A 23,620-nucleotide genomic window follows, 5' to 3' on the forward strand; every position below is an offset into this window, starting at 1 on the left:
GGAGAACCTGGATGAAATGGACAAGTTCCTAGACAGATACCAGGTACCAAAGCTGAATCAAGATCAGGTTAATGATCTAAACAGCCCTATATCCCCCAAAGAAATAGAAGCAGTCATTAATAGTCTCCCAACTAAAAAAAGCCCAGGACCAGATGGGTTTAGTGCAGAGTTCTATCAGACCTTCAAAGAAGATCTAATCCCAGTTCTTCACAAACTATTCCACAAAATAGAAACAGAAGGTACTCTACCCAACTCATTCTATGAAGCCACAATTACTCTGATACCTAAACCACAAAAAGACCCAACAAAGATAGAAAACTTCAGACCAATATCCCTTATGAATATTGATGCAAAAATCCTCAATAAAGTTCTTGCTAACCGAATCCAAGAACACATCAAAACAATCATCCATCCTGACCAAGTAGGTTTCATCCCAGGGATGCAGGGATGGTTCAATATACGGAAATCCATCAACGTAATCCAGTATATAAACAAACTCAAAGACAAAAACCACATGGTCATCTCGTTAGATGCGGAAAAAGCATTTGACAAGATCCAACACCCATTCATGATAAAAGTCTTGGAAAGATCAGGAATTCAAGGCCCATACCTAAACATGATAAAAGCAATCTACAGCAAACCAGTAGCCAACATCAAAGTAAATGGTCAGAAGCTTGAAGCAATCCCTCTAAAATCAGGGACTAGACAAGGCTGTCCACTTTCTCCATACCTATTCAACATTGTACTTGAAGTCCTAGCCAGAGCAATTCGACAACAAAAGGAGATCAAAGGGATACAAATTGGAAAAGATGAAGTCAAAATATCAATTTTTGCAGATGATATGATAGTATATATAAGTGACCCTAAAAATTCCACCAGAGAACTCCTAAGCCTGATAAACAGCTTCGGTGAAGTAGCTGGATATAAAATTAACTCAAACAAATCAATGGCCTTTCTCTACACAAAGAATAAACAGGCTGAGAAAGAAATTAGGGAAACAACACCCTTCTCAATAGTCACAAATAATATAAAATATCTTGGCGTGACTCTAACTAAGGAAGTGAAAGATCTGTATAATAAAAACTTCAAGTCTCTGAAGAAAGAAATTATAGAAGATCTCAGAAGATGGAAAGATCTCCCATGCTCATGGATTGGCAGGATCAACATTGTAAAAATGGCTATCTTGCCAAAAGCAATCTACAGATTCAATGCAATCCCCATCAAAATTCCAAATCAATTCTTCAACGAGTTAGAAAGTGCAATCTGCAAATTCATCTGGAATAACAAAAAACCTAGGATAGCAAAAACTCTCCTCAAGGATAAAAGAACCTCTGGTGGAATCACCATGCCGGACCTAAAGCTCTACTACAGAGCAATTGTGATAAAAACTGCATGGTACTGGTATAGTGACAGACAAATAGACCAATGGAATAGAATTGAAGACCCAGAAATGAATCCACACACCTATGGTCACTTGATCTTCGACAAGGGAGCTAAAAACATCCAGTGGAAGAAAGACAGCATTTTCAACAAATGGTGCTGGCACAACTGGTTGTTAACATGTAGAAGAATGCGAATCGATCCATTCCTATCTCCTTGTACTAAGGTCAAGTCTAAGTGGATCAAGGAACTTCACATAAAACCAGAGACACTGAAACTTATAGAGGAGAAAGTGGGGAAAAGCCTTGAAGATATGGGCACAGGGGAAAAATTCCTGAATAGAACAGTAATGGCTTGTGCTGTAAGATCGAGAATTGACAAGTGGGACCTCATGAAACTACAAAGCTTCTGCAAGGCTAAAGACACCATCAATAAGACAAAAAAACCACCAACAGATTGGGAAAGGATCTTCACCTATCCTAAATCAGATAAGGGACTAATATCCAATATATATAAAGAACTCAAGAAGGTGGACTCCAGAAAGTCAAATAACCCCATTAAAAAATGGGGCTCAGAACTGAACAAAGAATTCTCACCTGAGGAATACCGAATGGCAGAGAAGCACCTGAAAAAATGTTCAACATCCTTAATCATCAGGGAAATGCAAATCAAAACAACCCTGAGATTCCACCTCACACCAGTCAGAATGGCTAAGATCAAAAATTCAGGTGACAGCAGATGCTGGAGAGGATGTGGAGAAAGTGGAACACTCCTCCATTGTTGGTGGGATTGCAAGCTTGTACAACCACTCTGGAAATCAGTCTGGCGGTTCCTCAGAAAATTGGACATAGTACTACCGGAGGATCCAGCAATACCTCTCCTGGGCATATATCCAGAAGATGTCCCAACCGGTAAAAAGGACACATGCTCCACTATGTTCATAGCAGCCCTATTTATAATAGCCAGAAGCTGGAAAGAACCCAGATGTCCCTCAACAGAGGAATGGATACAGAAATTATGGTACATTTACACAATGGAGTACTACTCAGCTATTAAAAAGAATGAATTTATGAAATTCCTAGCCAAATGGATGGACCTGGAGGGCATCATCTTGAGTGAAGTAACACAATCACAAAAGATCTCACACAATATGTATTCATTGATAAGTGGATATTAGCCCAAAACTTAGGATACCCAAGATATAAGATACAATTTGATAAACGCATGAAACTCAAGAAGAATGAAGACCAAAGTGTGGACATTGTGCACCTTCTTAGAATTGGGAACAAAACACCCAGGGAAGGAGTTACAGAGACAAAGTTCGTAGCTGTGATGAAAGGATGGACCATTTAGAGACTGCTGTATCCAGGGATCCGTCCCATAATCAGCTTCTAAACGCTGACACCATTGCATACACTAGTAAGATCTTGCTGAAAGGACCCAAATATAGCTGTCTCTTGTGAGACGATGCCGGGGCCTAGCAAACACAGGAGTGGATGTTCACAGTCAGCTATTGGATGTATCACAGGGCTCCCAATGGAGAAGCTAGAGAAAGTACCCAAGGAGCTAAAGGGATCTGCAACCCTATTGTTGGAACAACATGATGTACTAACCAGAACCCTGGAGCTCTTGTCTCTAGCTGCATATGTATCGAAAGATGGCCTAGTCGGCCATCAATGGAAAGAGAGGCCCATTGGACTTGCAAACTTTATATGCCCCAATATAGGGGAATGCCAGGGCCAAAAGAATGGGAATGGGTGGGTAGGGAAGTGGGGGGCGCTATGGGGGACTTTTGGGATAGTATTGGAAATGTAATTGAGGAAAATATGTAATAAAAATATTAAAAAAAAAAAAAAGAGAAAAGGAGGAATAACCTTGAACACTTTGGCACAGGACACAACTTTCTGAACAGATCACCAACAGCTCTGACACTGATAGCAGCAATTAATAAATGGGACTTCACGAAACTGAAAAGGTTCTCTAAGGTTCAGATCACATCAAAAGGGCAAAATTGCAGTCTAGAGAATGGGGTAAGTTCTTCACCAACTCTGCATCTGTCAGAGGGCTAATACCCAAAGTATATAAAGAACTCAAAAAAAAAAAAAAACTATGTATCAAAAAACTAAGTAAATTTTTATCCAAAATTTAAAGTGGTATACAGATCTAAACAGAGAATTCTTAACAGAAGAATCTCACTAGGCCTAGAAGCACTTAAAGATATGTTCAATATCCTTAATTGTCATCAATGCAAAGCAAAAGTGCTCTGAGTTCTTACAGCTCTCAGAATAGCTAAGATCAAAAACTCAATGGAGAGCTCATGCTGATGAAAATGTGTGCCAAGGAGAACACTGCTCGTAGTGGGAGTGCAGATTTGTACTACCACATTGGAAATCAACTTGATGTTCTCTCTGCAAATTGGAAATATATCTACTACCTCAAGACGTAGTTGAACCATTCCTGGGCATTTATGTAAATGGTACTCTACCATTTCACAAGGATACTTGCATAACTCTGTTCATAGCAGGACCTGGACTGGTGATGGGAAGATCTGTGGAAGAGCTAGGAACCTAGGATAGTGGAAACTCCCAGGAAATTTTTAGGGTGGCTGTAGTTAAGACTTTTAGAAATGGGCAATGTGGAGTCTGAACTGGTCATCTCCTGTAACCAAGCAAGATTTCCAATGGAGGGACTGAAACAACAACCCAGCCACCAAACCTTAGACCTACAATTTTTCCTTCTTTTAAGTCGTGCAAGCTAAAATATGAAGTAGAATTTGTGGAAAGGGCCAAATAATGACTAGCCCAGCTTGAGACCCATACCATGAGAGGGAGCTCTCCTCCCACACATAATTAATGATATTCTTCTATACCTGCAAACAGGGGTCTAGCATAATTATCATTAGAGAGAAAATCTTCACCCAGCAACTTTTGGAAACAGATGCAGAGGCTTGCAAAATTCTGTGGAGGAGGGATAGGCAGGGTTGAAGAAGCCACAGGGGTCAAGTACACCACAAGGTAACCTACAGATTCAACTAATCTGAAACCATAGTAACTCATAGAGACTGAACTGTGAACCAGAAAATCTGTACGGGAGAGGACCTAGGCCCTCTCCACACATGGAACAGTTTCATAGCTGGGTCTTCATGTGGGATTCCTAAAGCAGGAGCAGAGACTGTCTCTGACTATACTGCCTACCTTTGGATCCCCTTCCCTGACTGTAATGCTTCATCTAGCTTGAAAAGAGGAAGGTGCACCTAGCCTGACTGCAACTTGATATGCCAAGGCTGGTTGATATTCATAAGAGGCCTCTTTTCTGAGGAGACTGGTAGGAGGAGAAGTGGGGGCCTTCCAGGGGGCCACTGGAAGGAGGAATTGTGAGTGGGGAATGGGGGAAGCTGAGTTCTGGATATAAAATGAATAACTAATCATTAGTAATAATTTTAAAATTAGTATTTTTTAATCTTGATGATAAATTAATAAATTCTTCCTTATACCTTTCTAATGCCAGTGAAACAAATTGACTCTAACATAGCAAACGTGTTCAGTTCCATTAGAAGATGCAATCTTTTTAAAAAGAATTATTCCCCTTTGATTAACACAAGGGGCATTTCTTAAGTTGTTGTTTCTGTTGCTGTTGGTGTTTTTAATGACTTTTTTTCTACCAAGTCTATTGCTCATATTTCCTTGGATTTAAAAATTCCAGGATTTATAAATCCTATTTTCTCTGCCTCTCTGCCTGTTCTGTACTGCTGCTTGCAACTGTCTTCCCTTGGCATTAGCCAGGAACCATGCTCGTTCCCTGGCAGTGTAGGGTGGTGCAGGTAGAGTGGCTGGTTGCTGTTGGGGGCTCCATGGAGATCAGCAGGAGCTGGAGTCAACGAGGTGTTTCCACCTTAGTGGCCGGACTATGGTAACCTGCTTTCAGCCTAAAGTCCCAGCAACAGCTTAGCCTTGCCATCCTTGAACACACCACTGATGCACCTCCCAGTGGGGTCAGAGTAACCTGACTTTCTTTGGCCCCACTATTTGGCAGGCTGGTGGCAGCCTGATCCCCAATGTGGTGGCTAGAGCAGAGACTGCATGAGCCCATCTCTAGGATGAATTTTAAACCCAACCAGATGTGGAAACAAGACCACAAGGTCTTCCAGAAGTGGGCAAGTCTGCCCATGCTTCCACAGGGAGCAGGAGAAAGAGGTGCTTTTGGTGAGTAGCAGTTGGTATTCAGACTGATGGATTGTGTCAGGAGGAGGGATGGAGCCAGAGGATGAGCCTGGCGGTGCTGCTGTAAGGGAGCATTATGAAGAACCTGGAGTTAAAGGAAAATTAGGCAGACCCCTGGGACTATTTGAGCAGACTCAACACTGGAAGCACAGAACATATATTTATGTTCTGTCAGTCATTGAAATATTGGAAGGCTGGGAAGGCTCTGTGACTATAGGAAGGAAGAGAGAGTGGTTGAAAGTAGGAGATGCAATCAAGGTTCTCTGTCATATGTACACTTGGTGAAGATCCTCTCCCATCTTGTAGCTGATCTTTCCATTGATTAAGAGTTTCTTTTGCTTTCTTATGCACTGTTTTATTGCTAGGACACACCTTGACCAGGATAAAGTATAAAGAAAATATTCAGTTGGGGTTGGCCAACAATATAAAAGGGTGATCCAGGATTGTCAAGGTGGGGAACATGGCAGCAGGCAGGCAAGCATGCATAGAGGCATCATGACACTAGAGGAACAGATGAACTTGCATCTGATACACATAGAGGAGGCAGAGGAAAGAGATAGATACAGACAGACAGAGAGACAGAGACAGAGACACAGAGAGAGTAGACTGTGATATAGAGAAAAAGGGAGAGAAACAGCGAGAGAAACAGAGACAGAGAGAGACAAAGACAGGGACAAAAACAGAGACAGGGACTGGCATGAGCTTTTGAAACCTCAGTGCCAACCTCTAGTGTCACAACTTCTCCAGCAAGATCATATCTACTACTCCTTTCTAAAACAGGTCTATGAAATAGGTGTACCCCCTGGAGCTCGTGTCTCTAGCTGCATATGTATCAGGAGATGGCCTAGTCGGCCATCAGTGGAAAGAGAGGCACATTGGTCTTGCAAACTTTATATGCCTCAGTACAGGGGAACGCCAGGGCCAAGAAGTAGGAGTGGGTGGCTAATGGAGTGGGATGGGGGAGGGTATAGGGGACTTTTGGGATAGCATTGGAAACGTAAATGAAGAAAATACCTAATAAAATAATAATAATAATAAAATACTTGGATACTCCTTAACTTTCACCTATCCATAGTGATTCATCCCTACATTGACTTTTAATGTTGTTAAATATACTATTTTGTAATTTAATTATCTCTTCACATCTCTTAGTCTGTTTCCACTTTTAATTACTCATTTACATGGTATTTTATATCTCTATGTAATAACAGAGTCTAATATTCTCAAAACCAAACCAAAACAAAACAAAAGCATTCAATTATGAAATGACCTTTGAAGGTCATTTTATCCAAATCACTTTATTTATAATTCAGAAGATTTTAATTATTCAATGTGAATATTTTTATTTCATGGGATGTATTAAAGAAATACTGTTGTGTTTCTCCACAGGAGAGTACATTATAACTGTACCCAATTTCATGACTATACAGATAGAGCATGGATACTTTTTTTTAATCCTGACGTTGGGATCCACATAGTTTGACACATTATCCACATCAAAAGCTCAGTGTTCTCTGTAGCTCTGGCTGGCTGGGCACTACTTATAAAGCTTAAACAACATGATACTGGAAGAGCCCCATTCCTGCCTGACACTTCTAGTGTTACAGGACTATGTATGAAACACACATTAATACAGAATGTCCATATGACAGAAATAAGTAGGGATGATGTTTTATCCATAACAATACACTAATTTTATTCAATAACATCTTAAAGTGGGGAGTCAGTTTATACAGTATATAGACTTAGCAAAAAAGCATACTAATTACACTAACAAAAAGATAATGAATATATAATGAAACTTCAAATGAAAACACAGGAAAACTAAAGACATGAAGAAATCAAAACTCTAACCAAAAACCAAACAAAATAATTTAGCTAGGCATCATTCTCTTGCTGCAGATGCTCAGCACAGACCTACCAGCCTGTTGCTGGCCTTGGTGAAATAGTGCAAAGGCAGTCACTGATGGTAATAATCTGGTCAGGATGAATATAGGCATGCCTCACTGGGTTGGGTGTTCTGCGGATGGACTAGTCCTATAAAGGTTAAGCATGAGAGATGTTACAGATGATACTATAAAGTTTTTCAAATTCACTTGACTGATCACCATGAAATAATTCTTGATGACCCAATAGGACGAGTCAAAATTGGCATTGTCAGAGTCCTGCTGGATGCCCACCAGATCTTGATGTATCTCAGCATAGCCAATAGGATAAATTTGTAACCTACATATTGGGAAAAATTTTTCACTAACCTCACATTCTATAGAGGGCTAATATCCAAAATATCTAAAGAACTCAAGTAGCTAAACACCAAAAAGAAAAGAATCCAGTCTGAAAATGTCATAAAGAACTATAGAAAAAATTCACAACAAGGAAGCTTGAATGGCTGAGAAGCACTTAAAGAAATGTGGAAAGTCCTTAGTCTTCAGGGAAATGAAAACCAAAGGGACTGACATTGGTATAAGGCAGTATATTTTCCAATAAAGAATGGTTACGATCAAAAACTGGTGAAAGCACATGTTGGTGAGAATGTAGGGAAAGAGGAACAAAACTCCATTTCTGGTGGGAGTGCAAAGTTCTATGACAACTATGGAAATCAATCTGGAGGTTCCTCATAAAATTGGAAATAGATCTGCCTGAAGGCCAAGGACTTACCTTCATGGCCTATGGCTTCCTAATTTCATGTTTCACCCAATGGCTTATTATTTAGATTGTCCAATTGGCCTTCGACTTTGATCTTGGTAAGCATTTGATCTCTTTGATTCTCAAACAGTTCTGTCCTCACACATTTTTGAGGTACCCCCGCCCCAGGGACATATTTTTCCTTCAAATTTCTCCAAATTTGGGGACTTCTAATATTTGGGGCAACTGAGTGACAAAAGCAATGTATGTTGAGCACATTAGTGTCCAGTGCTTATGCAACTATGTGTGTTTAGATATGGTAAACCCCTAGAACATACTTTATGAAAGAAGCAGTATGCTCTTAGGTTCCCTGTTTGACCTCACTTAACTTTGCCAGCTTTGTGGGCTGCTGTACTGCTGCTCTGAGAATAATTGGAAACTCCTGGAATAGATGCCTCATGTCTCATTGCCTTTACCAGGCTTAGGACACTAGTGGGAGTAGGTTTGATGGAACATTAACAAAACCAGGGCTTCTTGTGAACCATCTGAATGAAGTATCATGTTCCAGGACAGTTCTGTATGAACTTCTCATATCCAGGAAATGGAGCAAGAGACAAGCCAAGCAGAAGGCATCCTTTTACAGCACCCTCGACACATTTTCACAGGACGGGGTAAGTTGGCTTTGGTAGAAGAAGAGATGTCCTGAGATAGTTGTCCCTCATCTGATCAGAGAATAAGAGTTCATGAATTTTGGGGAAACATTGTGAGTGTGGGGTTGCAGTAAGCATCATGTAATGTGAATGAGCAAAAACTATATTAATACTAAAACAAAATGAAAGTATTATCAAAATGGGGCAAAATATATTTTTCTACTAACTCTAGTATGTATACACTGGCAAACACTTTAACATCTAGAATGGCTATATGTTGTAAAGTAGGGTGACTTTGCCATTGACACATACTGTGTACATAGCAAAGATGAATAAAATGGAGGACTTGCATCCCAAAGATCCATTACTCCCCTCACATCAAAGTGACTGTGCCAACTTTAATAGAAATCTGGAGGCTTCTTTTCATCCTGGTCTCAGGGCTCATCCATAATACAGTACCAAGAAAGCTCTGGCCATGTGTTCCTGTGTTGCTGGCAGACTTCTGCCTCAGGCTTCAGAGGCACTGAAGCTTCAGAGCTTTGTCCTTCCGGGGCAGCCATTCTTTCAGCTATACCAGGCCCTCTGTAACCAAAATGGAGACTTCCACAAAGGCCTGTCTTCTCAAAAAAAGAAGCTAAGTTAATCCAAAATATTGAGATACCACTCTACAGTCATGGTGGGTTGGTTCCATGAGACCATACAAGGTAACTAATGTCTCAGTGACTGTTTTCCTTATTTGAAAGAGAGTAATGAGATCATCTGAGGAGTAACCACTTCTGACTAACATGAATGATAGGATTGTAAAGAGCATGGACTTAATGTTCTAGGTACAGTGCAAATAACTGGGGGAGTTAATAACAAAATCCAAAGGAAACAATAGGAATACTAACAACAACAATTAAAAAAAAAACCTTCTGAGTGCTAGGATTAAAGGCATGTACCCACTCTGGCTAGCTTTATCTGTAATAAAAAACAAACAAACAACCCTATTACAGTTCTAGCAGTTGCAGTAGAGGGAGCTGTGTGATACTGTGTGCTGCTTCCTTTCCCCAGATACCTCAGGTCTACAGTCTTCTACCAGGTGAGCTGGACCTAAGAGCAGCTTAGTTGACCTTCCTACTGGCATGGCACGATTCTGCAAAAATCCTTTCATTGATAAAAAAGAGCATGTATGGAGTAGAACCCTTGTTGGTGCATCGAGAATCCTTTAGGGCAGGAAACAACCAAGACACAGATAGTGAAAAACAAAAGAAAAAATCACATTGCCAAAATATGGGCTCCGTATTGGAAGAAAAGGCCCTCAACTTGTAAGGTATCAACAATATCCATGCCTCAAATGTGAGTTCTGAATGTTGGTATTGTGTGTCTCCAGGTGGTAGTCAAAGGCAGATGTCTTCCCGCAAAAGACATACATGCTTTTTCATCTTTCATCTGTGAGGATAGGTTTCATTATAGCACAGATTCAGCACACCCAGCATAAGAACACAGAAACCTCAGATGACAAAGCCAAAGAGACTCCATCCTGAACTTATAGACACATTAAAATTGAGGTTTAACCTGAACTCAGGCCATTCCACTCCTTGCCCTACCTCCTGAGTTTTATGTTTGCTATGAGTAGAGTATTATGATACAACCCCAGCATCCCATGCCTGCACTTGGGAATTCAGGAAGACTGATATTAGAGAACTGATGGCTATGAGGCTACAATGCAGTACAGTCCAGGTTGACCTTTGCTCAATGATGTACACTTTAATTGTCTGGTTGTATTTTAGAAAGGGAGGGTGTGCAAGTTAATAATTTGGAGATGGGACAGAAGGTTTACTACTTTATATTTGTCCTGTCGCTGAGCCCCTAGGTTCCAAAGAAAAGGGAATTTGACTTGCAAAAGTTGGGATTGTAAATGGGAGATTTTGTGAATCACATGGATATGTAGATAGGAACAATGTCAACTATCAAGATATGCACAGTAAGAAAATATTATCCAGGTTTTATACAATTAAAGGTATAGGAGAAAGATATTGTCCTTTGTGAAACAGGGAAAATCTGGGGAATTAGACTGTATGTCACATGAATTCACTCACATGGTATATTTATTATTGAGAAATATCTCTTACATTCACCATCCCTAGAGATTTGGATGCTAACAAAAATCTCTTATGCATGTCAGGGCCCTAATCAATGCTTCCCATCGAAAGCACTTGTCTTCTAATGAAGCAGATGAAAAATCTCTGAATTTAGAAAGAGAGGTTGCCACAGGATATTTGCCAGGTCACAGGAGAGGCTCCAGGAAATGCACAACAGAAACTGGTCAATTTGGGGAGATCTAGTTATCAAATAGGCCTTAGCCTTTCCCAGTGACATCATAAGTAATGCCTTCCTTGGACAATCTCTTGTATCTAGGAGAGAACTAGAATCTTCTGTGATGTCACCTGTGTTGTGGCTACAGCAACTGCCTGTGGGATATTCCTTCAGTGCCTTTTGGGTTCTCAATCAGGCATGATTTCCTGGCTGTGCAGGCTATTTCACAAGGAGAATGGCCATCAAGAAGAGACCAGACCAAGGAAGAAGGAATCTGGCATCCTTTCTTGTAAAAACAGAAGAAGGAAATCATTCTGGGGAAGGCACAGTGAGTCCTGGGCAGAGTTGGGGAAATTCTGGGACAGGTAGGCTTGAGCTGAGCCTTCCCTGAGTAGATATTAGGAGCTGGAGCCTTGGACTTTCTTAATGACAGACCAAGAGACTAGAATTTCTGACAATTCATTTGACAGAGCCAGGAATTGACAAGCCTGCAGCTCCTTTTCTGGGAACTATTTAATTTCATTTAGAGTGTCAAAGAATGCCCTGAGAAGGCACTATGAGAATAACAATGTGTCCCTTATTGATAGGGAGTTGAAGCATTTCATCTTCTAGATTATTGTAGGATACATGAGTCTCTGATGCAGAGAACAGAGGAGGATTCTAACCTGGTCATTTGTTGATGTCTCAGCCACTTTGAGTTTGAACACACATGACTAGGTATTGATGGTTTTCTTGGCATAACATATGACATGAGCTGAAAATGTTCCCCCAAATCTTTATGTGTGAGGCAGCTTATGGATTTCAGGGCAAGGGGTAATATAATAAAGAGTGTGTGTTAGTTGTGACCAACAGTGGTGGTTGGGAAGAGGAATATAACTTAGCAGACCAGCTCAAATATAGCCTTTCTGCTTTTTCAGTGATTAATCCTGTCTCTAGCTTTTCTCTTCCTCAACCTTCTCTTTGGGACTCAGCATGGTCTCCCCTGCCCTGGGCCATCAACTATGCAAATGCATTTGTGTTTATCTATCTTCAGTGTCTGCTGGGAAAACATCACCCCAAAATTGCAACATCACTAATCATATGAAGAATATGAATAAAGTAGAAGATATGAAATTTTATATCAGGAAGATAAATGCTGAGAGATTAGAACTTTTTTGAATCTTGTACATTGACATGAATACTGATTTGAACTACAGGTAAAATTATGCCCTGTATCCTGTTGACTGTATTGTGCCCTCTCTGTTAACCCACATTTTCTCTCATAATGGAGTGTGTCATCTCTCACATTCATTATAAGAAGTCTTGACAGTTGTTAAATTTTTGGATGAGATAAGTGCTGTGTGTTCTATGGTCATCCTCTTTTGTACTTCTCCTTGCTGTGCTTGGAGTCTGATTGGTTCTCTCAACAGCTGGAAGGACCTGGTCACAATAGCTGCCTTACTGTGTAAGAATGCAATGTCTGCAGGTCATTACTGCTTTACTATAATTTTGTTCATGGTACTCTGAGACTATGGAACCTACCTGGATTTATTTGGCATTTTAATTTTGTGTGTGTGTGTGTGTGTGTGAAGTTAGTTGTGTGTGTTTTGTTCAGGATCTGGGGTTCTGAGGCCTTTGATGGGATCTGAGGATTTGTGTGATGCACAGTTTGTAGTGCATGATAGTGTTGAGTCATTAGAGGCCCAAGTTGATCATCAGGGTACTTTGTTCCGTGTGTTTACCTTGGTATCAATAAGGTAACTCCTGGGGTAGGAGGTGTTATAAAGCCTTTTTCTTTGTAAATACTAGTTATGACCTCTGAGAATTCATGTAGCAATAGGATCAAAGGATTATCCCTGCCTTAAAACTAAGAGGAGAAAAAAGCCTTATATCTATGGACCAAAGCATGTGTCACAGTCTAGTAGAAACATGTCAGAGAACTAGTATATTCCTTCAGGCTCACGTAAGAAGCTCTTAAAGGTCAGTCATCTCCATTTGGTCCCATGGCTCTGCTGTCCTCTGACCAAGATATTTAATCAGTATCAATAGGACCCACTTTGAAGGAGCAAGGATGTGGCATACAATTGGCTTGGGTAGTCCAGATACAGCCTTTTTGCACATGATACTTGATTGCTTTAGTTCAGAGGATTATTTACTCTTTGGGCCATGCTCTACCACAGGATGAACTTTGAATTCGCCATTATCAAATCACAACATGAGAAGACAATGTTGGATATGGAAAAATGACGCAGTCAATAAGTGATACCATTGAGAAGTACAAGGAATTCATAGAAGATAAAGATTTCTACAGGTGAGTCCCAGACACAGCTGAGACCCTGCACTAGTCAGGGAATGCTTGTGGCCTTCCAGGACTTTGAACAAAAGTAAGAGCTCTAGTTCTATACCATCTATTTCTTAATAGGAGACCTCCCTTGTGGCATGGGTCTTGGATTTGTACCTCTTAGACTCAGTTCTCCTAAGTGTGAAGATTGTCCAAGACTGTCAGTCTTTATTCTTCCAAATTCAGGATCCTCTGTATAGAAACAATTTCCACCATGCTGGGAATCTCAAGCAATCCTGACCTCTAGGGTTCTGACAGCAGATTAAAAGATCTGGGATCCATGACAAAAATTGAGAGTTTATACCTTTTGGTCTCCTCTCCTCCCTCAGAGGGGATTTGCACTCTTCCTGGTTTTCTGGTACCACAGACATATAAGCAACCATGAGGTACATTTCCTCCTCTGTGATGTACATGGGACGATCTTAGTGTCAGAGTTTTCAGAAGTCCTTTGATTCTTTTGGCATGTGGCTGGTCCATGGATTTGACCTGCCTCTATTTTGGACTGATGGGTATACTGTGGTCTCTAGTCTGGAGCTGTCTGGGGATCAGGGCCCTTGCAGGGATCATAGTACTTGGAGGAGTGGCAGGCAAATGGAAGCTTGCTGTGAATCACCTTTTTTGTTTCTTTGTTTGTTTGTTTCTTTATGGTTCAGCTTCAGGCACACCTACCTCCGGAAAGAATGCAATCAATTGAAGGAAAAAGTAAGGATGTTGCTGAATGAGAACAGAAAGCTGCTGGTAGAGCAGGCTGACCAGGAAGCATCCTATGGTGAAGAAAAGAAGCTCTGTGATGAGACAAGCAAGAACATACATCCCAAGTGCTAAGCAGTAGCAGGTAGGATAATGTGTATCAGAGGCAGATTGCCCTCATGGCTACCCATAAACATAGACAATCCAATGTAACAGTCCACCAACTTATCCAGGCACTCAGCAATGTCTCCTCCAAGTGTTTATTTAGGTGATCATCTACAAGGCTTTCTCTGGAGGTAGCCTTTTTCAAGAAACTATATGTTTAGCAAGCAAATTTTTCTGCCCTGCTATAATTTGCAGTTCACTAGGGGAGATTAGTTGATTACACATTACAACTCTACATGATATTAAGTTTGAAGGGTGCTGTGCTGGAGTCCTTCTTCAGATCAGTGGAGAGCTTTGAAGGAAGAAGTAAAGTCCTGAAGCTCATTTGCTTTATGGGCATCAGGTAGGATTCTAGGTAGGACATAGATTGCAGGGATGATAGCTTAGTGGAACTGACAAATAAGTGGATTTCATTGTTGCCTTTTGGAAGTTTTTGTCCCCCACCCCAACCTTTTCCCCTGTAGATCTTGATTCACACTGAGTGAACCTGAGTAGCAGCATGTCAGTCCTATTTTCTTTGAGTGCTGTTGGAGTTTTCCTTCCTGGGCCTTGTGGTTTGGAGCTGGCTGGATGAGCAGGAATGTAGGAAAGGCTTCTCACAATCTCAGTTGGTGTGAGAGTTTTGAGGCTTAATGTAAAAATTTCTCCATATATACCCCTCATCTGACCAAGAATGTTTTATAGGGATTTCTATTTCTCTAGTAAGAATACTAGGGTTGAAATTCTCAGTTTAAATATCTGCTCTGCATAGTCTAAAATATTTGTTCCTCTAGCATGATAGATTCTTCATTGTTTTTTGTTCCCTTATGTTTTTATGTGTGTGTGTGTTTGTGTATGTGTGTTTATGGGTGCTTATGCCAATCTGTACCTTTGTGGGTATTTTGTAAGGCCAGTTAAGGACATCTGAATTTGTGTAGTCATTCTTAACATATTTCTTTGGGCCTAGGTCTCTCAATAAACCTGATACTTCCTGTTGTTTGATGTCCAGTAGACTTTTCATCTCCTGTCCACTACCAGGTGGAGATCTGTCTCTTATTTAATCCAACAAATCATTAAACAATACTACTATTTTTAAAATAAGTATTAGATTTCTTCATTTTTCCTGCTTAGAGTTATTGCCTGGGAGATTCTGGCTTTTCTTATTGGCTTCACCATGGGCATACATAGAAGCCAACAGGGCATCACTGTTGACATTATTTTGCTAACTATATTTTGGGCATGGCTCTGTTTCAGGATAGATTCTCAGAGTTGTGCAGAGTGCTGCATTTCAGAAATGTCACAACAGGTCATTTAACTAGATTTCTCCTGACTGATTTTGAGAATGATTTAATATCGCATAATAAGTAATGTGTTGAAAATATCCTGAGTAATGATCAAAGTCACAGTCTTCCTCAGATGCTAAAAAGCACTCAGTGTAGGTTTAGTGAGGGGACTGTGATGAGTCAAAATGGGGCTTACTGGAGGCTATAGGTAGAAAGCTCTTTCTTGGCAATTTAGTGCTACGTTGTCCAGGATATCTGTGTAGAGATTTTAATGTCCTTGTAGAACCAGCAAGTATTTGCATAGAAAAAGTTCCTAAAGAGGAGATTAGTATAGGTCAGGGCTGCAAAGCCCCCTTGAGTCTAAAACCCTTGTACACATCATAGCTCCCACTACATGCTCATACAACAATAATATGCTAGATAAGAGCAAGAATTTCATTGATGTATGTGTTTTTGTTTCAGTCTTTTTGTGCTATGTGGTGTGTGTGTTGGGGTGTGTGTGTGTGTGTGTGTGTACCAGCTGTGACTCAGTGTGTTTATTCTAAGTTGTGTGTTTGTATAATGCAAAATGCCTTTGTAATTGTTTGTGGTATGGATATATACAACTGTGTTTGTGTGTCTATATGTGTTTGTGTGTCTGTTTGTGTAGACTTGCAACCATGTCCGTCTTTAGCGACCAAGCATGATGAGTAAAGCCCCTGAGATTTCAGATTGCACCCATGAAAAATCAAATACAGCAGTCCATTTAGTATGCAACTCTACCTAGCTCGCAAGTGAAATAAAAAGGGACACAAAAGCTCATATAAAGTCATACTTTCCACTGGCTAGGTGCCATATTGCTGATCCTCATTGAAAACTTTTGGAGAAAATCATCGGTATATGGTACATAGAGTCGAGGAGGACATTAGTATATAAAATCCATGTTATGTCCCTTTTCTGCTCTGGAAGAATTATGAAGGCCCACTGTAATGTCAGGTGGCTCACTGTGTCTTTTAGGCATTCCAGATTCTTTCCTCACTGCTTGCTACCATTGCCTTTCCAGCTTCCTCTACTCAGTAAAACTTTGCTGTATAATTTGATTTGGATTCTAATCATTGAGAGATTGTGTTGCTTGTAGTTGTACCTATATCCAGCAGAATTCCCATAGCTGTGGTGCAAAACAGGGCTGTTTCAGGAGCCCCTTGATAATAATAATAATCATGATAATCTAAAGAACTCACACTATGTTATTTGTGTAACATTCTGCAATTGCTGTTATTCAAAATCGTTTTCTCAGAGTTAGAGTCAGCCTAATTGGGGGTTGGGAGAAATTAGGACCTTCAGACAGGTCTGGTAATATAAAATCAGGTAGGTGTTTGAGAAGCAAGGTTCAGAAAGTAGAAAAGAAGTCTCCTTGGATCCAGAGATTCCAGAACAAGGAGTAGATATCCACAGAGTCTCTAGGGCACATGAGGTCTGTAATGATCCTCAGGGTAGTCCGGAAGAAGATGATATCCTGATATCCATCAGCTAAAGAGTGAAATTGTACTATGTGATGCAGCCCTTTCATGAACTATTACTCAGTGTTAGTTAATCCATGCAAGTATTTGATCTTCAACTAGTTAGCCTTACCTTACTCAAAATATCCCTGACACAATCATATTATTTGAAGAAAATTGATCCATTGGATCCTATTTATAATGACTTCCTATTTTTCTGGGATTATACCTTTGGACATCAATTCGGTCAGGCAATGATCAAGGGAGCCTCTAATGGAAGGAACTGTTTACTTTGGGAAAAGGCTGAAACAATGAAGGTGAGGCTAGTCCACCACCAACACGTGATCCTTTGCTGGCAGAGAAGCCTACCCTACACAGCCTTTGGAACTTGCTAAGACAGATTGAATAATATGCCAAGATCCCTGATTCTGAGTCTGGTTCATGAGGGGAAAGCATATCACTGACTGAGCTGTCTATACACTTTGCCCACTATGTATCTATGCCATATAAGATTTGTTTTTTATGTCTCCAAAATATCCTGGGAGATTTTTATAATAGCATTAACTGGGGAAACTAAACAGTTTGCTGAAGTATAAGATATTAGTGTTATGTGAATACAAATAATTTGTATATTTGACAGAGTGCTCTACAACAGTCTTAGATGTACAGGTGTGTTGTTATGTTCCTTCATGGCCATCACTTTTAAAATTCAGTTCCTAGTGTTAGAAATATTTTCAGTTAACACATTCTTGCTAATAATAGGACCCATGCAGTGCCTGTGGACTTCATGTGATATATTTTCACTGGTTATTTCCAGATATAGGGGTTCATGAGTGGTACGCTGTCAGGATCCTGCACTAGAGAAATAATCATAACCTTCACTTCAATTCTAGGCAGGTTCCCCATAAGGCATCCACATGGTTTTCTAGGTTGATCACATCTCTCTTGAACTCAGATTCAGAGATTGCTACAATGTTATTATTCTATATATTATACATGGACTATTGGAGTAATATAGTGGTTTTTTTTAAACTCCAGTATAGTGTGTATTTCACAGCTCAGTTTCTAGCTGTTTTTAAAAGCTGAGAAATAATTACAAGCCCAAGTGCTCTGTGACACTTGGGGATGCAGGCAATGACCTCAGCAGATGATAAATCATAATAGCTTGTCCAGCTTAATAGATCTAGTGTGGGACGTAGAGCTGAATTGAAAAACACTAACGGGGCTGTTGTTCCTTCCTTCCCTAGGTGTGAAATACTCCAGCAGAAACTGGAACATGGAACAGACCAGGACAAGGTCTCCTTTGAAGAGATCTTCTATAGGGGAAGCTCTGCATGTGCAAAGCAAATATTTCATATCATCCCCAGTAATCATAGCTATCATCTGCTGCATTTTCTTCCTTTATTTTTGTTTCATTGCAATGAATAGCCCTTAATTTCATCTGGGCTCTGGCTCAGCAAGAGTGAACAAATAGAGGGATTCAGACATGTGCTGAGACAGATCAAGAGCTGCTAGGCAAGCAGGAAGATTCTGAGAGTGTAAATTTACCTTGTCCTGATAGGTCATCCAGGAAAATTACAAAATCATTCTACAAAATTGTAAAGATTTGAGCCAAAGTTGGTAACATGTATTCTGCTTAGTCTTGGGTGTCCATATTCTTCAAACCCACACTCCAAAAAAGGAGACCTACTAAAGATTCTCTTGTAAAGATTGGTACCAGAAGTAACTCATTTTCTACTGTGTTGCCAAGGAAAGTCATTTGCTGTCAGTGTTTGCTATAAAATAACAGCAAAAGAAGGCTGTTTAGCACAATTCTTGTTTTTGGATTTTGGTTTGAGCTTTGATTACTTTTGTTCTTTGGTTTTCTTTCGTTTCATTAGAAGTTTTTTGTTTGTTTCTTTGCTGTTGTTTTGTTTTATAATTGATTTAATATTTTGATAAGGCTATACACTGTACATATTGACTGCCCACTTTTAGTTACTATTGAATAAATTGGATGTATTCTTAAGATTAAAACAGTGATCTCCAACTGTTCACTCATAAGAAACTTCCTTATCCAGGTGTGGTATCACCCTACTGAAATCCCACACCTATCAGACACAAATGGATCTCTCTAAGGAGACTGGGTTCCATAATGACTTCTCAGTCAGACTGAGCTACAAAAGCGATTGATTTTACATTCAGTGTGGATAGTGTGTCCAACTCTGTGGATACCGATGTCATGATGGAAAAATTAACCATATTGTATCCTTGCATGTCAAATATTTAGCTGCTGCTAAAATGCTGTGGATGATAGTGTTGAACAAATTAATGGGAAATATATCAGCATTTCTTAAATGTCTTTCAGGAAATAAAAATATATTCTAAGGGAATATAAAAGCTGTCAGAAAACACAGACATGTATGCTTCTGCTTTCCTTCAAATGTTCTATCAGTGGTAACTACTACTAGAGATATTCAATTTTAGGACCTTTCAAGTTAGGGAATTATTTGGTGATTTTGTTGTTTTTCTTGATTGTGAGAGTGAATTTTGTGCTTGACAATACATTTGGTTCCTTTTAGGGGTTTTAACACAAGCACAGTGTAGAGTTCAGTATTCAGTATCCAGATGTTTTTAAAAGCTGAGACAAAATCCAGGCCCATATGATCTATGAGTTTTCTCCCTCTGTTTTCTCCCCCCCCCCAGTGGTGATTCTGTTTGTTATTTTGATTTATTTTATATTTATGCATGTTTTGCCTTCTGTAGGTCTGTGCAACACTTGCATGCCATTCCCCAAAGGCCAGAAGAAGTTATGGGGTTTCACCTGGAACTAAAATGACAGAGGACTGTTAGATGCCATGTGGGTCTTTTGAGAAACATATTCTCAAATGAAGAGCTATCTCTCCATCCCCTGATATGCACTTTTGTCATTCCTTGTGTGCTATATTAGTGGAATGTATCATACATATAGAAACTGTTTCTTGAGATATGTTTATTTTGTTGTAAAAAAGTAGAAGCACCCATCTCCTTTCAGAGCCAAAGCAGTTTAGAATGTGATTTGAAGTTTCTCTTTGGATCAGAGAAGCAGATTTGGGGAACAGTAACACCAGGTAACAGTTACAAATCATAGTGCAGAGCCCATCACTGACACTACCATGGGAAAGTGGGCAATGCAGAGAATACTGGCATAAGACAATGGAGCTGGTGCCAAGATAAAATCTTGCAATTGTAGTGGCTCTGAAAATGAGATAGAGCCTTCCCAGATGGTGGCTGAATGGCCTCCTCCATTTCTTTACAAAAGGAAACAAGGTATTCAATTGAGTAGCTGGTGTGTACTGGAGATTCATCCTCTGCTTTGCAGGGTAGGGCTCTGATGGGAAAGCCTCTATCAAAGCACTGAATGGGTCACAGGTGCTTAACCCTTAATTCAGTACTTCTGCTAGCTTTCTGATTCTGTACATTACACACAATAACTCTCATAAAAGAATCCCAGTGTTTTGACTTAGTTTGACTGGCATACAGCACATGACATAATCTATACTTTATTATTCAAGACTACTCTCAAATGTTGTGTGAAACTAATTTCAGAACATCAATAACTTTTATATTTCTCGGGTCCCAATGTTGTCTCTATTTCATTTTCTAATAATTTATTCAAAGTTTCTTTAAAAGTCATGAATTAATCTGGAACTATCATTACACAGTTATTGCATAGTTTCCAAGATGATTACACACAGCATACACCTGGGACATTTTGAAATGTGCTGTACTGAGCCCCTTATATCTCAATTTTTCATAGTTTAAGAATCATTACATCAAGAAACATCGAGTTTCACAGACTACACCAAAGCAGAAGAAGAAAGAAATAGGAAATTCAGATTTAATAGAATAGTTATACATATCAAGGCCAGCTGCAAAGCAGTCATGCACAATGAATTCTATACAGTGATTTTACAGGGCTAAGGTTAAGATAACGGGGAATCACGTTTTAGTATGAAGAACTTCCACAGGCTATTGAGATGTTTCTATCACAGCCTACATCAGGCAGTCCCTTATTTCAAATGGCAGGTACCCAGGAGGAATGTGTCTCCTGCTTCTCAAGAACACAGACACCATCCTTTTTTACAAGTAGCTGCTGCAGGCTCCTGAGAGGTTTCCATTGAGACCTGTTGTGGGCAGTGCATGCTCTAATTGCATGGTCTCTCCATCACCATTTAAATGTAAATATGCAGAGACCTACAGACACAGCTGGCCTCCTTGGTTTTTCTAATTATGGGCAAGAAAAGTAAAAATAAAGAAGTACTGAATCTCTCTCAAATGGAGCACAGAATCATATAATTACATGTGTGTATCAGATGGAGAGTTCTCAGTAAGTGAGCAGTGGGAAACTTGAGCTGCTGTGGGCTAAGACTTGGCACCCCCACCTACATGAAAGCCAGAGGACAAAATATGGAGTTTTTTCTCTCCTATCATGTGGGTCACAGGGAAGGAACTCAGGTCTCTATGCTTGATCGCATTACCATTATCCACTGAGCCATCTCATCAGCCAGTCACCACAGACACAGAGTTTAATAATCTATGTATTCATATTTACATTCGGGGTTATACCACAACTATGAAAACTTTCCCCAGAGAATATATCTACTCAATTAAGAGCAATAAATGGAGTCTGGGAGGGATCTATGAGGTGGGTGGCAGACTTTAAAACTTCAATGGAGCCTCACAGTTTTTTGTCTCCAACAAGTCTGGATGAGATGGGTTAATTTTTCCTTCTCTTTGACCTCACCGTGCTATGATTGAACCTAATAAATGTCCATGCTCCCTGAGTTACATTCCAGGTCTGTAACTTCATTCATCTGCTACAACAGCTACAAGGCAAGTAGCAATTTGAGACACCATAGTCAGTTTGGCTGCTACAAGATTGGTCCTTGAGAGTGGCTGAGAGAATGCTTTCAAGACTAGGAATATCTATCTGAAAGAGAAAAGGAAGTGTCTCACTTCACACTGCATAATCGGGAGAGTTTAGTCGTTTAAAGACTGATGTCAAGCTGTTATCTACCTGCACAAATAGCATTACTAGATATCAGGTTAAGCTACCTGACATCTACCAAAACAGTCAAGCACTACACTGAAGACCTACAATTAAATAAGGCTCAGGATCCACCAGAGAATTGAAAGATGGACAAGAAGAGCTGTATCACATGATAATGATCAGTTTCCTATGTGTTTACAGGTGTCCCTTTCTGTGTCAGAGGCAGCTTAGAAAGAGAAGGTGTCCAAAGGCAGAGAGCAACTTAACACATCCCCCAATCCTTCTCAGGCTTCTGCTTAAAAGCCCTGGCTTGACAGCACCAGTTTGGGGATCCAGGGGATTAATTCCTTCACACATTAAGTCTCTGACTCACAGTCTCAGAAATGAGATCTGTTCCAGGAGACCTTCACAAGCATGAAGCATCCACTGGAAGAAGTACTTCCTCAATAAACTCTGAGATCTAATGTTGTTAAGATCAATATCAGCCATCGCTCTCCCTTCCTAGCCTTGCACAGACATGCTCTCCACCATAGGCATGTGATCTCTATTTCAGGATCCATCCATGCAGGATAGTTTGAAGTTTCTTCCCAACATTGGTTAGCTGGCCTTAAATTTTTATTCCTTTGTCCACTTCTACTCACTGAGGAACTTCTCAATTCTGCATTTCATCGAGTAGGCATTTTATGCCTAGTCTGCAGTGTTATCCTATGTGAGAGGTGACAGATCTGCTCCAACCTTGACAATTCTATGGCATTATATTGAACCCACAAGAGCTCTGGATGGGCGCCAGGTAACCTAGGAAAATTAGCATTCCATCTTCAAGCACCTGAACCTATAGGTCTCCATAAACTTCTATCTTTGATTTTGGATGATCTTATTCAATTAAAAACCACACATTCGGCATTAGTTAGGGAAGCAGAAACCGGCCTGAGTAGGACCACAGGCCTCATCCGGCTGGATCAGCGCCGGGATAGCGGGAGCGCAGGGTTGCCTGACACCCGCCAGCTACCCACGACCCCCGCCGCAGGATTTTGGGACTGCTGGTGAGTGGAACACAGCTTCTGCTCCAGTCCAATCACGCGGGACCTGAGACTGCTCTGGTTGGGGAAAGAGAAATCCGGCCTACATAGGGCCACAACCCTCTTCCGGTCAGAAAAGCACCGGAGCAGCTGGGGCGCAGGGTCTGCTGACACTCGCCAGCTACCCACAACACCCGCCACAGGATCTTAAGACTTCTGGTGAGTGGAGCACAGCTTCTGCTCCAATCCAATTGCGCGGGACCTGAGACTGCATTAGTTAGGGAAGAAGAAACCGGCCTGAGTAGGGCCACAGGCCTCATCCGGCTGGATCAGCGCCGGGGTAGCTGGAGCACAGGGTTGCCTGACACCCGCCAGCTACCCACGACCCCCGCCGCAGGATTTTGGGACTGCTGGTGAGTGGAACACAGCTTCTGCTCCAATCCAATTGCGCGGGACCTGAGACTGCATTAGTTAGGGAAGCAGAAACCGGCCTGAGTAGGGC

General features: G+C 40.6%; 2 pseudogenes; both read left to right on the forward strand.

Moving 5' to 3' along the window:
* Positions 1 to 5,476: 5,476 nt before the first annotated feature.
* LOC147001813 (diphosphoinositol polyphosphate phosphohydrolase NUDT4B-like) overlaps positions 5,477 to 23,620 on the forward strand; it is a 167,742-nt pseudogene continuing 149,598 nt past the window's right edge.
* On the forward strand, positions 11,357 to 18,535 carry LOC147001814 (uncharacterized; annotated as a pseudogene).

Source organism: Mus caroli, unplaced genomic scaffold, assembly GCF_978045245.1.
Source record: "Mus caroli unplaced genomic scaffold, Mus_caroli_1 scaffold_12, whole genome shotgun sequence".
NCBI classification, from domain to species: Eukaryota; Metazoa; Chordata; class Mammalia; order Rodentia; family Muridae; genus Mus; species Mus caroli.